This window comes from Microtus oregoni, unplaced genomic scaffold (assembly GCF_018167655.1).
Source record: "Microtus oregoni isolate MIOR12 unplaced genomic scaffold, Mior012 000006F_ref0000085, whole genome shotgun sequence".
Lineage (NCBI taxonomy): Eukaryota > Metazoa > Chordata > Mammalia > Rodentia > Cricetidae > Microtus > Microtus oregoni.
In genome coordinates this window covers 26,804,509-26,820,082 of record NW_024543065.1, presented here as the reverse complement: position 1 = coordinate 26,820,082, position 15,574 = coordinate 26,804,509, and positions in this window count along the sequence as shown.

Genomic DNA, 15,574 nt, shown 5'->3' with positions numbered 1-15,574 from the left:
TCCAGAGGACCTGAGCTTGGTGCCAAGCATCCATGTTGGGTGGCTCACAGCCACCTGGAATACAGCTTCAGGGAATATGACGCCCTCGTGTGGCAACTGCAGGCACGTGCACTCATGTGCACATACCCATGCACAGATACATATTTAAAAATAGTAAGATAAATCCTTTTTAAAAGAAATACTTGATCCATAAACAAATAAAAATATAATTTCCTTTCGTTTTCATTCAAATGATTATTCAACTCTCCATGCCCTAGCTGGAAAAGGTAGCTCAATTTGAGCATGGCATAAAAAAAAAAAAAAAACTTTGTGATATTGTTCGATTATATGAAGGTACCACAGAAGTTTGTTATCCAGACTCCTACTGCTTAACATTTAGATTACTTCCAAACTTTCATGATTATAAACAATTCCACGATGAGTGACTTTGTCATAAAAGAAATGCCATGAGTATACATGAGAGTTGTTTGTTGTTAAAATCTTAGAAATGGGTTGATTACTAAGCAAAAAGATGGTCACATCTGTAATGTTGGTAGACACTGGGAAATCATCCTTTCTAGTCCGTGTGCCGGTTTCTACTCTGTGCAGTATGTGTTTCCACTCTCCTGACTTTCTCCAACACCCCATGGTAGCAAACATGGGATCTGCTGAACTGACGTATAGAAGCTCACTTCTTCACAGCCTGCTTTCTTATTTCCTGTGTGTGAAGTTGAGCATCTGATGTGTTTAAGAGCCTTTGGGGGTGATCGCCTGCAGATTACGTCTTTTTCTTTTGGTTGCCATTTTTCTTATTGTTTTGGCAGTGCTGGGAGTCAAGTCCAGGACCTCTTGAATGCTAGGCAAGTGTTGCCTTGAGCTACATCCTTACCTCTGTCACTGTTTCATAGAGGCTTCTTTGGAAGAGAAAATCAAACCTTTATGAGTAAGAATGATGCATTTTCAGTCTGTGGTTTGAATTTTTATGGTGATCCTGTCATAATGAACTTTTTACCTTTATGTAGTTAATTCTCTCAAAGGTTGGTTTTAAGTCTTCCAGATTTCCTGTTACACTTAGCATCCCTTCTCCATTCCAACACAAAAAGACCACTGTGCCTTCTTTTATCTCTGCTTATTTCATATAGTTTAGGCTTTGATCCATCAGAAACTTATTCTCGTACAAGGAATGAGGTTTGCAACCAACTTTAATTCCAGAAACTCACTAATATTGTCCCAATATCATTAACTGAAGAGTCCATTTCTGTCCTCTGACTTGAAATGCACCTTTATCATACGCTAGGACAATAGATTGTACCAAGTGACACAGTTATGTCTGAGGAGAGACATATCATACGCTAGGACAATAGATTGTACCAAGTGACACAGTTATGTCTGAGAATTTTATACCCCTCCGCTGAGCTGCATCTCACAAGCCAATGTTATACATGCAAGTCATCATAGCTTTATAGGTTTATAATCTTTATTAGAGTGTGGGTCCCACTCCCAGCACAAATGTGGAAGTCGGGTGACAACTTGCATGAGTCCATTCTATTCTTCTACCATATTGGTCCCTAGGTATAAACTCAAGTCTTCAGGTTTGGTGTATTAGCTGCTTAGTCATCTTGCCAGCCCCTATTACAAGTTTAATATCTGGGCTAGTTCCCCCTCCTCTTTTCATGATTTTCATGTCTCTTTGTGTCCATTTTTGTTCACATTAATGTGGGAGGCACCGTATTTGGTCTCAAAGCATGCTTTGTAGAGTCTTCACTGAGAGTACATTAAACTAATGTTGACACGTGTGTCATGTAGACTCTTTCTAGTCAAACGCTGAACTGCCTAAGGCTGCTCAGAGTCGTGGCTCTGGGTTTCCTGGTTGGCTGTGGAAAGGACAGTGTCTCTCTGCATGGCGGTCTATTACAGTCATTACCCTCACACCACCAAACACAGACCATCCGCACTTGCCTTCCCAGCTCTCAGGAGTGCTTAAAAGTATGTTCTAGAACATCCACAATCCTCTTAAATTAAATCTGCTTTGTCTAAGTTCCTCCATTACATCTCCTAATTATTTAAAAGAATATTCATGTCTCCATATTTATATTTCATCAAACAAAACTGCTCCCTATATTGTTTAACATGATTTTTCAGATGATGCTTAAATTTTGAGATGTAGCATCTGCAAATAATAATCATATTACCTCTGTTTAATGTCTAATTTCCTTTTTCTAGCTGAATTTGGTAGCACATGCAGCCTACTGTTAAGGGGCACGAATTGTTACTAGACATCTCTTCCTTGCTTCTGTCTTCAATGGAAACATTTATTATTTCTCCATTATGTTCATTGTTGGGCTTTAGGCTGAAATAAACGCATGTACTCATGAATGCAAGTGTTCATCCGTTGCTGGTTGACTTCATCTCCCACCAAGAATGAATATTAACTTTTATTAGATGTGCTCTTAGTTCCTGTGGAACAGAAAACAATTTTCACCTCATAATAGTAGATTTCCCGATTGTGAGAAATCCTTGCAACCCCACAATAAGCCCTAACTGTTAATGCCATGATTCCGCTAATGGGCTGCTAAAGTCTCGTTACCAGTGGCTTATGCTGAACTTTGGGGCTGCTCTTCATAGTTGAGCTTTGGCCTACGATTGCTAGAGTCGCCATTATAGCATATAGTTTCCAATATTATTTCAGATTCCTATAAAACAATGTCAGTTCCTTTTTATCTGCTACTAAAGTAGCACAGAAGTCATCTGTATTTCACACAAAAAAAAATCCCCTCTTCTTTAAATTTTATTTTAGTGGTGCTGGTGTTTTTGCCTGTAAGCTTGTTTATGCATCATTTGCATGCTGGTACCTGCAGAAGTCAGAAGAGGGCACTGGATCCCCTGGGGTTACAGACAGATGGAAGCTGTCATGTGAATGCGGGCAATCAAACCCAGGTCCTATGGAAGGGCAGACAGTGCTCATAACCACTGAGTCAACTCTCCAGCCTTCCTCTTTTTTTTAAATTCTTTTTCCTACCGATAATTTTAGTTAGGCATGAATAGGTTTCAATTACCTCAGACAAAAATGAGTTTATTCTTTTGAAAGAAGCTTTACAATAGATGTGCATCAGCATTATAATTATCGGGTATTAAAATATAAATGAGGAAATAATCATAGAGATGCATAAACCTCTCTAGGCAAAATTCTCAACCAATATAACTTATAAAAAACAAAAAATAAGCAGCTGGGGCTAAATATTCACAAGAAACTAGTTAAATAAATTATGGGTAGTGGGATGGAGACATGACTCAGCTGTCAAGTACTGCCTGCTCTTCCAAAGGTCTTGAGTTCATTCCTACCAACCACATGGTGGCTCATAACCATCTGTAATGAGATATAGTGCCCTCTTCTGGCCTACAGGCATACATACAGGCTGTAAACTTACATACATACACTGTAAACATAGTAAGTAAACCTTTAAAAAAGTAAAAATAGAGACACACAGAGGCGGAGAGGCGTGCGTCCAGACGTGCAGAGGCGGAGAGGCGCGGTGTCCATACAAGAGGCGCGGAGTCAGGACGCAGAGGAGAGGCACCGCAATCAGGAAGAGGCTTTGGGGGAACAGCGCGGAGGCAGACGCAAGCAGCGGGGACAGGCGTGCAATAACGAGAGCAGATCGCCCTACTACAATTAAATCAAAGAGGTAGGCCTTTTGTTGGCGAGGTCACTAGCAAAAGGGGAGCCTGGTCCTGTCCTGAAGACCCTTCAGAGGAGTGAGAGGGTTCTTGGCCTGCGGCAGGAACCAGGAAACAGAGTGAGGGCATTTTGTAAGCAGAGCCCTTGGCCAGCAGGGAAACCTGATCCGGTTTTTAAAAGACCCATCAGATAGGATCAATAGGAGGAGATGGGCAGGCACCAAGGCAAGAATTCACCCAATAATCTGAAAAACAACATGAAAACACCAGAACCCAATGATCTTACAACAGAAGTATTTGAACAACCTAACACAGAAGAAGTGGAAAAAATTGACTTTATGAAAGCAATAGAGTCCCTTAAACAACATATAAAAAGCACCCTTATAGAAATGGATGAGAAGCATAACGAAAGTTTGAAGAAATGAGTAAATACGTACATGATACCCTGGGAAACCAAGAAAAAACGATCAAACAGGTAATGGAAACAGTTCAAGAATTGAAAACTGAAATGAATGCAAGGAAGAAAATACAAACTGAGGACCAGCTGGATATGGAAAATCTAGGTCAACGAGCAGAGTCTACAGAAACAAGCATAATCAATAGAATACAAGAGATAGAAGAAAGAATCTCAGATTCTGAGGACACCATAGAGAAAATAAACGAACAGATCAAAGAAAACAGCAAAGCCAACAAATTCTCAACACAAAACATTCAGAAAATATGGGACACAATAAAAAGACCAAACCTAAGAATAATAGGAATAGAAGAAGGAGAAGAGTCACAGCTCAAAGGCCCAGAAAATATTTTTAACAAAATTATGGAAGAAAACTTTCCCAGCATAAAGAAAGATATTCATTTAAATATTCAAGAAGCATACAGAACACCAAACAGACTGGATCAAAGAAAAACATCTCCTCGCCATATAATAATCAAAACACAAAATATACAGGTTAAAGAAAGAATATTAAGAGCTGCAAAGGAAAAAGGGCAAGTAACTTATAAAGGTAAACCTATCAGACTTACACCTGACTTCTCTATGGAAACCATGAAAGCCAGAAGGTCCTGGATAGATGTACTGCAGAAGCTAAGAGACCATGGATGCAAACCCAAACTACTATACCCAGCCAAGCTATCGTTCACTATCAATGGAGAAAACAAGACATTCCAGGATAAGAACAAATTTAAACAATACGTAGCCACAAATCCAGCCCTACAGAAAGTAATAGAAGGAAAATCGCAACCCAAGGAATCCAACACTGCCTACAATAACTCAGGCATCTAGCGACCCTTCACCAGTACATCTCAAAGAAGGGAGACACACAATCTCTACTACCAAAAACAATAAGAATAACCGGAGTAAACAACCACTGGTCATTAATATCACTTAATATTAATGGGCTCAATTCACCTATAAAAAGGCACAGGCTAAGAGATTGGATACGAAAACAGGATCCAACATTCTGCTGTTTGCAAGAAACACATCTCAACCACAAAGACAGGCACCTACTCAGAGTAAAGGGTTGGAAAAAGGTGTTTCAAGCAAATGGTCCTAAGAAAAAAGCAGGTGTGGCCATACTAATTTCTAACAAAACTGACTTCAAACTAAAATCAATCAGAAGAGATCGAGTTGGTCACTTTATACTTATAACAGGAACAATTCATCAGGATGACGTCTCAATCCTGAATATCTACGCCCCTAATATAAAAGCACCCACTTATGTAAGAGAAATATTACTAGAACTCAAGGCAGACATCAAACCACACACACTAGTAGTAGGAGACTTCAACACACCTCTCTCTCCAACGGACAGGTCAATCAGACAGAAACCAAATAGAGAATTAAGAGAATTATTGGAGGTTATGAAGCAAATGGACTTAACAGACATCTATAGAACATTCCACCCAAATAGGAAAGAATATACCTTCTTCTCTGCAGCTCATGGAACCTTCTCAAAAATTGACCACATACTTGGAAACAAAGGAAACCTCCACAGATACAAAAAAATATCAGTGTCCACCTGTGTCCTATCTGATCACCACGGATTAAAGTTAGAAGGCAACAACAATGCTACCCACAGAAAGCCGACAAACTCATGGAAACTGAACAGTCAACTACTGAACCACACCCGGGTCAAGGGAGAAATTAAGAAAGAAATTAAAGTCTTCCTTGAATTTAATGAAAATAAAGAGACAACATACTCAAACCTATGGGACATGATGAAAGCAGTGCTAAGAGGAAAGTTCATAGCACTAAGTGCCCACTTAAAGAAAACGGAGAATGCATACATTGGCGACTTAACAACACACCTGAAAGCTCTAGAAGAAAAAAGGAGCAGACACGCCCAGGAGGAGTAGAAGACTGGAAATAATAAAACTGAGGGCGGAAATCAACAAAATAGAAACACAGAAAGAAGTCCAAAGAATCAATGAAATAAAAAGCTGGTTCCTGGAGAAAATCAACAGGATCGACAAACCCCTATCCAAACTAATTAAACAACAGAGAGAGAACACGGAAATAAATAAGATCAGAAATGAAAAGGGGGACATAACCACAGACACAGAGGAAATTCAGAGAATCATTAGATCTTACTACAAAAGACTGTATGCCACAAAACTGGAAAATACAAAAGAAATGGACATTTTTTTAAATAAGTACCATATACCAAAGCTAAACCAAGACCAGGTGAATGATCTAAATAGACCTGTTACTCGCGAAGAATTAGAAACTGTTATCAAAAATCTCCCTTCGAAAAAAAGCCCAGGACCAGATGGTTTCAATGCGGAATTCTACCAGAACTTCCAAGAAGAACTAATACCTATACTCCTTAATGTATTTCACAATATAGAAACAAAAGAGTCATTGCCAAATTCCTTTTATGAAGCTACAGTTACGCTGATACCAAAACCACACAAAGACCCAACAAAGAAAAAGAATTACAGGCCTATCTCACTCATGAATATCGATGCAAAAATTCTCAATAAAATACTGGCAAACCGAATCCAAGAACACATTAGAAAAATTATCCATTATGATCAAGTAGGATTCATCCAGGGATGCAGGGCTGGTTCAACATACTCAAATCTATCAATGTAATCCACCATATAAATAAACTGAAAGAAAAAAAGCATATGATCATTTCATTAGATGCTGCAAAAGCATTTGACAAAATTCAACACCCCTTTATGATCTTGGTCTTGGAGAGAATAGGGATACAAGGGTCCTACCTAAATATAATAAAAGCTATTTACAGCAAGCCGACAGCTAACATTAAAGTAAATGGAGAAAAACTCAAAGCCATCCCACTAAAATCAGGAACACGACAAGGATGTCCACTCTCTCCATTCCTCTTCAATATAGTGCTTGAAGTTCTAGCAATAGCAATAAGACAACATAAGGAGATCAAGGGGATTCGTATTGGAAAGGAAGAAATTAAGCTTTCGTTATTTGCAGATGATATGATAGTATACATAAGCGACCCCAAAAATTCTACCAAAGAACTCCTACAGCTGATAAACACCTTTAGTAATGTGGCAGGATACAAGATCAACTCCAAAAAATCAGTTGCCTTCCTATACACTAAGGATAAGGAAGCAGAGAGGGAAATTAGAGAAGCATCACCTTTCACGATAGCCACAAATAGCATAAAATATCTTGGGGTAACTCTAACCAAGGAAGTGAAAGATCTATTTGACAAGAACTATAAGTCTTTGAAGAAAGAAATTGAAGAGGACACCAGAAAATGGAAGGACCTCCCTTGCTCTTGGATTGGGAGGATCAACATGATAAAAATGGCAATTCTACCAAAAGCAATCTATAGATTCAATGCAATCCCCATCAAAATCCCATCAAAATTCTTCACAGATCTGGAGAAGACAATAATCAACTTTATATGGAAAAACAAAAAACCCAGGATAGCCAAAACAATCTTAAACAATAAAGGATTGTCTGGAGGCATTACCATCCCTGACTTCAAACTCTATTACAGAGCTACAGTATTGAAAACAGCTTGGTAGTGGCATAAAAACAGAAAAGTCGACCAATGGAATCAAATAGAAGACCCTGACTTTAACCCACAAACCTATGAACACCTGATTTTCGATAAAGGAACTAAAAGTATACAATGAAAGAAAGAAAGCATCCTCAACAAATTGTGCTGGCAAAACTGGATGTCAATCTGTAGAAGAATGAAAATAGATCCATATCTATCACCATGCACAAAACTCAAGTCCAAATGGATTAAAGACCTCAAAATCAGTCTGAACACACTGAACCTGATAGAAGAGAAAGTGGAAAGTACTCTACAGCACATGGGCACAGGAGACCACTTCCTACGTATAACCCCAGCAGCACAGACACGAAGGGCATCATTGAATAAATGGGACCTCCTGAGACCGAGAAGCTTCTGTAAAGCAAAGGACACTGTCACTAAGACAAAAAGGCAACCCACTTACTGGGAGAAGATCTTCACCAACCTTACAACTGACAAAAGTCTGATCTCCAAAATATATAAAGAACTCAAGAAACTAGACCTTAAAAGACTAATCAACCCAATTATAAAATGGGGCACTGAGCTGAATAGAGAATTCTCAACAGAAGAACTTCAAATGGCCAAAGACACTTAAGGTCATGCTCAACTTCCTTAGCAATCAGGGAAATGCAAATCAAGACAACTTTAAGATACCATCTTACACCTGTCAGAATGGCTAAAATAAAAAACACCAATGATAGCCTTTGCTGGAGAGGTTGTGGAGAAAGGGGTACACTCACCCATTGCTGGTGGGAATGCAATCTTGTGCAACCACTCTGGAAAGCAGTGTGGCGGTTTCTCAGGAAATTCAGGATCAAGTTAACCCTGGACCCAGCAATACCACTCTTGGGAATATACCCAAGGGAGGCCCTATCATACAACAAAAGTATATGCTCAACTATGTTCATAGCAGCATTGTTTGTAACAGCCAGAACCTGGAAACAACCTAGATGCCCTTCAATGGAAGAATGGATGAAGAAATTATGGAATATATACATATTAGAGTATTACTCAGCAATAAAAAACAAGGACTTCTTGAATTTTGCATACAAATGGATGGAAATAGAAAACACTATCCTGAGTGAGGTAAGCCAGACCCAAAAAGAGGAACATGGGATGTACTCACTCATATTTGGTTTCTAGCCATAAATAAAGGACACTGAGCTTATAATTCGCGATCCTAGAGAAGCTAAATAAGAAGGTGAATCCAAAGACAAACATATAGGCATCCTCCTGAATATTAACCTTCATCAGGCGATGAAAGGAGACAAAGACAGAGACCCACATTGGAGCACCGAACAGAAATCTCAAGGTCCAAATCAAGAACAGAAGGAGAGGGAGCACGAGCAAGGAACTCAGGACCGCGAGGGGTACACCCATACACTGAGACAATGGGGATGTTCTATCGGGAACTCACCAAGGCCAGCTGGCCTGGGTCTGAAAAAGCATGGGACAAATCCGGACTAGCTGAACATAGCAGACAATGAGGAATACTGAGAACTCAAGAACAATCGCAGTGGGTTTTTGATCCTACTGCACGTACTGGCTTTGGGGGAGCCTAGGCAGTTTGGATGCTCACCTTACTAGACCTGGATAGAGGTGGGCGGTCCTTGGACTTCCCACAGGTCAGGGAACCCTGATTGCTCTTCGAGCTGATGAGAGAGGGGGACTTGATCGGGGGAGGGGGAGGGAAATGGGAGGCGGTGGCAAGGAGGAGGCAGAAATCCTTAATAAATAAATAAATTTAAAAAAAAAGTAAAAATAAATTGAGGGTGCTTTCTATATAATAAAACACAATGCAGTATTAAAAATGGCATGTTGGGATAAAAATATATACACTCCTCAATTTTCTGAAATGTTTGGTAATGTGAATAATGAATATAAATAATAATTATTATGAATAATACATAATTTACAAATAGAAGCCATAGTATAGTTGAGTATGAACATGAAAGGACATTCACAATATGTGGTAATGTGTGGTTCAGAAAAAAAAAAAATATGACCCCAGTTTTATAATGTGTGCTCCCACGTGGGTAGGTTGAAGGTGATTTTGAGGGGTAACTTAATTTGGGGTGATATTATTTACATTTTCTTATGCTTATTTCATGGCTTTCTGGAGTGATTAATAACTACTTCCGTGAGAGGAGAGGTGAGCTGCACAAGGTCAGGGTCAGGTGCTTCCAGGTTCTTGGCCTCTCACCCAAACAACTGAAAATTAGGTTCACACAAATTTATAAAATAGATAAGTAATCTCATTCAAAGAGCAGCAATGGTGCACACTGGGAGAGACAAGTCGTCAAGGTTGACAGCGTCTATGTGGGCGAGGTCTAAAGGGCCCCAGGCATTGCCTGGATCTTTAGAGTCTGTAGGAAGAAGGGGCCACACTCACCCTTGAACCTTCTCTCCCTTCAGTTGCTTTTATCCTGGTATTTTATCAAGGCATTAGAAAAAGTTACTGTTACAATCGACAATTTTAAATACACAGTGCCGTGCCAGGGAAAGAATGCATACAACAAGACTAAAATGGAAATAAATGGATTCTCTACGTTCTAGCTGTGATCTATTTATTTAAAAAAGCAGCAAAACTAACCACAAAATCCCAACTTTTAGTTCTTCATAGTGTGTGATACATATGCTGTCTTCTTTGGTAGTATATTTAAAAAAGAAAGAGAAGAAAGAGAAAAGCAAATTGATGACAGTATATTTTCTATTTAAATAAGGAGAAGAATGTAATTTTATCTGCAGACAACCTGATCTAATTATGCAGAAAACCGTAAAAAAAAAAGTTATATTTAACGAGCCATTGATAAAAGTGCAGAAAGACGAGAAATACTGGAAATATTGCGGTCTCTGGAAATACTAGTCATTTCCAGGTAGATTTGTCCAGCACACTCACAAATCTAAAGAAGATTCGGCTCGCAGGGGTTTGAGCTGTGGGGAGGGGAACCTCTAACGTTGTCTGATTCAGGAACATGCCTGTGTTACCAGAACAGGATCCCAGAATAAGGAACCCATAAGTACCCGAGTTCCTTCTAGAACAACTCCCTTAGTTACACAGAGGACCTTATAAAACCTAAGGGCACTGCTGAGAGCAGTGATGGGCTGCAGGGAATGCAAACAAGGGCAGCTGCAGCAGCATTCGCGCCCCATGGACTCCAAGGAACCCAAATGCAGTTTCTCAGGACGGTATGGATGGAGGCTGAAGACCCTCGGGAGGAAGCCAAGATTCGCCATGAGTTAGACTTCCGCCTCTCAAGTGCAATAGTGTTATTCTTAAGGTTCTAATTCATACAGAAATGTATGTCAAACTCATAATGAGGTAAGGATTTTTAGATTGATATTTATGGTGTGTGTGTGTGTGTGTGTGTGTGTGTGTGTGTGTGTGTTGTGTGGTCAGTGCTCTCCAATTCCAGAAGGATGGAGTTGACACAGTTATGAGCAACCTGATGTGGGTGCTGGGAACCAAAGGGAGTCCTCTGTGAGAGCAGTATGTGCTCTTAACTGCTGAGTCATCTCTCCATCCCAGCCATCCCAGTATGTGCTCTTAACTGCTGAGTCATCTCTCCATCCCACTATGTGCTCTTAACTGCTGAGTCATCTCTCCATCCCACTATGTGCTCTTAAATGCTGAGTCATCTCTCTATCCCAGTAGTGCTCTTAACTGCTGAGTCATCTGGGGGGGGAGTTGGGGAAGATGAGGAAGAGAGAGAGGGAGAGGACAGAGAGAGAGAGAGAAGGAAAGAAGGAAAGGAAGAGTGACTGCATGTGTGGAGGTCAGGGGACAACTTCCAGGACTTGGTTCTTTCCTTCCGCAGTGGCCTCCGAGGATCAACCCCAGGTCGTGAGGCTTTTGAGGCAATGGCTTCTGCACACCAAGTCATCTCACTGACTCTGTAAGCTGTAATACTAGATAGTCCTGAAATCATGAATTTATTCAAGTTTACAAACTTCAAAATATTTGTGTGACCCCACAGTGATTTCCTCCAGTATGTGGAGGAAGCCCAAGACGTGAGATGGGGAAATGAACGATGTTAGCACAGCATGGCACAAACCCTATTAACTGCTATCACTGGGTATTCAGGACTAGTCTTTAACAGAGAGCGGTTGCATCTCCTCCGAGAGGGCTGCCTGGAATTAATGATGGCCCGTATTGCTTTGTCTCCAGTGGGAAAACGAAACAATCAACCGTGTGAAGATTTTTATTTTTGTAGGAAAAGTTCAATTGACTAAAAATCCATTTTCTGTAACTCCATTAGGGCCTGTAGAGACGGAACTGCACATCCTAGCTGCAGCAGCATTGGGAAGCGGAGCTTTGGAACATAACTGTGCCATGGGGGAGCAACCGCTCTCAAAAACTCTGTGGCTCTCTGAACTATGAAACAACCAGCCGTTTCCAAAACGCATGAGCTCAGCGTGGCTCTGTTTGGAATCCGGAATGGAAGGGTCAGAACGAGAATTGAGAATATGTCTCGGAGCAGGTCCTGGGGGACTCAGGGCTTGAAGGTGGCCAGCTGAAGCCCAGAGGCCACAAGTACATTGCGCTTTATAGGATGTCCTCTAGAACCCTGGTTTGTCTAAGTATGCCTTGCTTGAAAGCTGTAGAGTGAAAGGAGCGGGGTGGTTTGAAAGGTTTATGAAAACATTTAATATAGAGGAGAGATTTCCTTCCCAGGCATTTGAAATTGCCACCTTCCACAGTCACTGCTCTGAATGAGAATTAGGTCGGTGACAGAATCAGACCCCCATCTCCTGGGGGGGGGAGGGGGGTGGAAGAGCCTCTCATCCAGGACCTCTTGTGCACTTTAAGGGTCTTGTCAAAGTCCACCCCATCTTTGTAGCAGTGAGCTCTGCAACACTTGAGTAAAAAAAGCGAGTTGAACTCAAGGAAGAATGTTGGCGCTTGTGGAAGTTTGACTGTAACTGGCCCCCATTAATCCCATAGAAAGTGGCACTATTAGGAGGTGTGGCTTTGTTGGAGTGGGAATGGTCTTGTTGGAGGAAGTGTGTCACTGTGGGGGCGGGCTTTGAGATTTCCTATGCTCAGGATACCGCCCAGTGTTTCTGTCAACTTCAAGACATAGGACTCGCAGCTGCTCCTCCAGGACCACATCTGCCTGCGTGCCACAGTCTGTCCTCGTGCTGCCGTACTCCCGCCATGATGACAATGGACTGACCCTCTGAAACTGGGAGCTGCCTCGGTGAAATGTCTTCCTCTGTATAAGAGTTGCCGTGGTCATAGTTTCCCGTCACAGCAACAGAAACACTAAGACCGTGTTTATACCAGGTTGTAAAATGATGTATTCCCACCCGTACTACTTAATTCTTCAGTTTGTCCCAACCTTCCTTCCTTCCTCTCCTCCCACTAATACCTAACAATGTCCCTTCTCCCATTGCTATTCTTAGGATAGATGGTGACATATAGCTCACTAGGTCCCATGGTCCGCGAGAAGGTGAAGTCACCTGTCTATCCAAACTCTACCCTTCCAGCCTAGGGCGGCTCTCAGCCAGTGTTAAAGGAGTGAGTCTCTCAGGAACATCTGCGAATCCACCGTAAGAATCAGCACTTTGCTGGAACAGCTCGCCAGCCTGCTTTCAACTCCTAAAAGAAAACAAGAAAGAGGTATTGTTTTCATTTCATGTATGTGTACCACAGGCATACAGACGTCCATAGAGGCCAGAAGAGGGCATTTGGTTCCCGAGACCTGGAGTTACATGCGATTGTAAGCCACCAGATGTCGGTGCTGGGAACCCAACCCCGTCCCCTATGAGAAGGGTAAGTGCTACACTGCCGAGCCATCTCTCCAACCCTCTTTCACCCCCTTTTACAACAAACCTCCTGACCTTCAGTCCCATGTTTTTTTCATTGCTAGTGTGGCTGCCTCCACTCTCCAACCCCTTGGGCTCCACTGACCTTTATTTTTGTTAAATTTTGTGTATTTGAATATTTTGCCTGCATATACATCCTCTTACCACACAAGTGCCTGGTGCCCTATGAAGCTGCAAGAGTACAGCGGACTTTTTCAGACCTCCAGCCCCCAAACTGTGACACAGAGACTTAAGATTAATTATGAGATTGCTTCTAACTTGCTCTTGTAACTTAAATGAACCCATTTCTATTCATCTACTTGCTGTGACGTGACTTGTGACTTTTACCTCTCCTCCTGCATGTCCTGCTTCCTCTGCATCAGGCTGGTGCCTCCCCCTTTCTTCTTCCCAGAGTTCTCTCTGTCCAGAAGTCCCGCCTATTCCTCCTGCCTAGTTATTGGCCATTCAGCTTTTTAGTAAACCAATCACAGTGCCATATCTTTACATGATGTAATCAAATATCTCATAACAGAAAAGTGCATTAGAGTCCCTGAAATTGGAGTTACAGATGGTTGTGAGCTGCCATTGTGGGTCCCAAGAATTGAACCTGAGTCCTCTGGAAGAGCAGCCAATGCTCTTACTCACTAAGCCACCTCTCCAGCACCTGGCCTTTTCTTATTATTACAGCAAGAACATAGACCCAAGCAATAGAGAATTTTTGCACACTCTGTATTCGTGCCTTCATGATTTGTTTTCCTGGGGCTATAGAAGGCCCACTTAGCATTCCAAACCACAGCCCTGCAACACATGACCTAGGTTCCCTCTTGTTTTGTTGGTGGTGGTGGTTTGCTTGTTTTTCAAGACAGGGTTTCTCTGTGTAGCCCTGGCTGTCCTGAAACTCACTCTGTAGACCAGGTTGGCCTCAAACTCAGAGAATCCCCCTGCATCTGCCTTCCAAGGACTGGGATTAAAGATATAAGCCAGCACCACCCAGCCCTAGGTCCCATCTTTTTTTTTGTTGGTGGTGGTAGTTTGCTTGTTTTTCAAGACAGGGTTTCTCTGTGTAGCCCTGGCTGTCCTGAAACTCATTCTGTAGATCAGGTTGGCCTCAAACCCTGCATCTGCCTTCCAAGTACTGGGATTAAAGATGTAAGCCAGCACTGCTTGGCCCATTAGCTCTAGCCCTTACTGGCTAATTCTCATATCCCGATCAACCCATCTATAATAATCTGTGTAGCACCAGTCTTACTGGAAAAGATTCAGCATGTCTGACCTGGCAGCTTGCTTCATCGCAACTGCCCTGGAGAGGGGAGCATGGCGTCTGAGCTCACTTCCTCTTCCTCCCAGCATTCTGTTCTGTTTACTCCACCCACCTATGTTCTAACCTATCAGGGCCAAGCAGTTTCTTTATTAATTAACCAATGATCTTCCTCCATCAGGTCAGTTTCAGGGACTTCCTGAGGCTCTTGAGTTGTTTACTTCTTGAGGAAGTTTTCCTGTAGAACTTCCCAGTCTTAAGGCACTTCCCTCCAGGACAGAAGATTTTATTGGTAGAAACTGATCCACAATGGAGACAGTGTTTTTCTGGGCGCTCCATGTTTAAACATCTCCAGTGTACCCCATTCCAATGCTTGCCACCACACCCTTGCCCCGTTCTCTGGCACCGGACACAATCACATCTCTGGACCATCACAGTTGCCTCCCAGTCTCCCTACTTTTGTTTCTGCTTCCTGGCCTCTAATCTGATCTCAACATGATGAGAACGACTGTCTTAGTGAAATGCTCCAAAGGGGACATGGGCTAAAAGTTTTGTTTGTAACAGAAGAAAACTGGAAATAAGTTGTCAATGAGTTAATAAAATATGGTTTATGTCTATAGTGAATATCATGCAATGGGGGGATGTGGTAGATCCTGTGGAAGACATGGCAAAGAAGCTTGACACAGTACCTCTGGAAGGATGCCCAGGAAGCAGAGGGAGTTTTGACCCAGGAGCATCACTCAGGTCTTGATGAAGAAGAGGGACATTGTTTATTTTGCCCCTTGGGTGCTACACGGTGCCTTGACCTGTATGGCTTTGAATT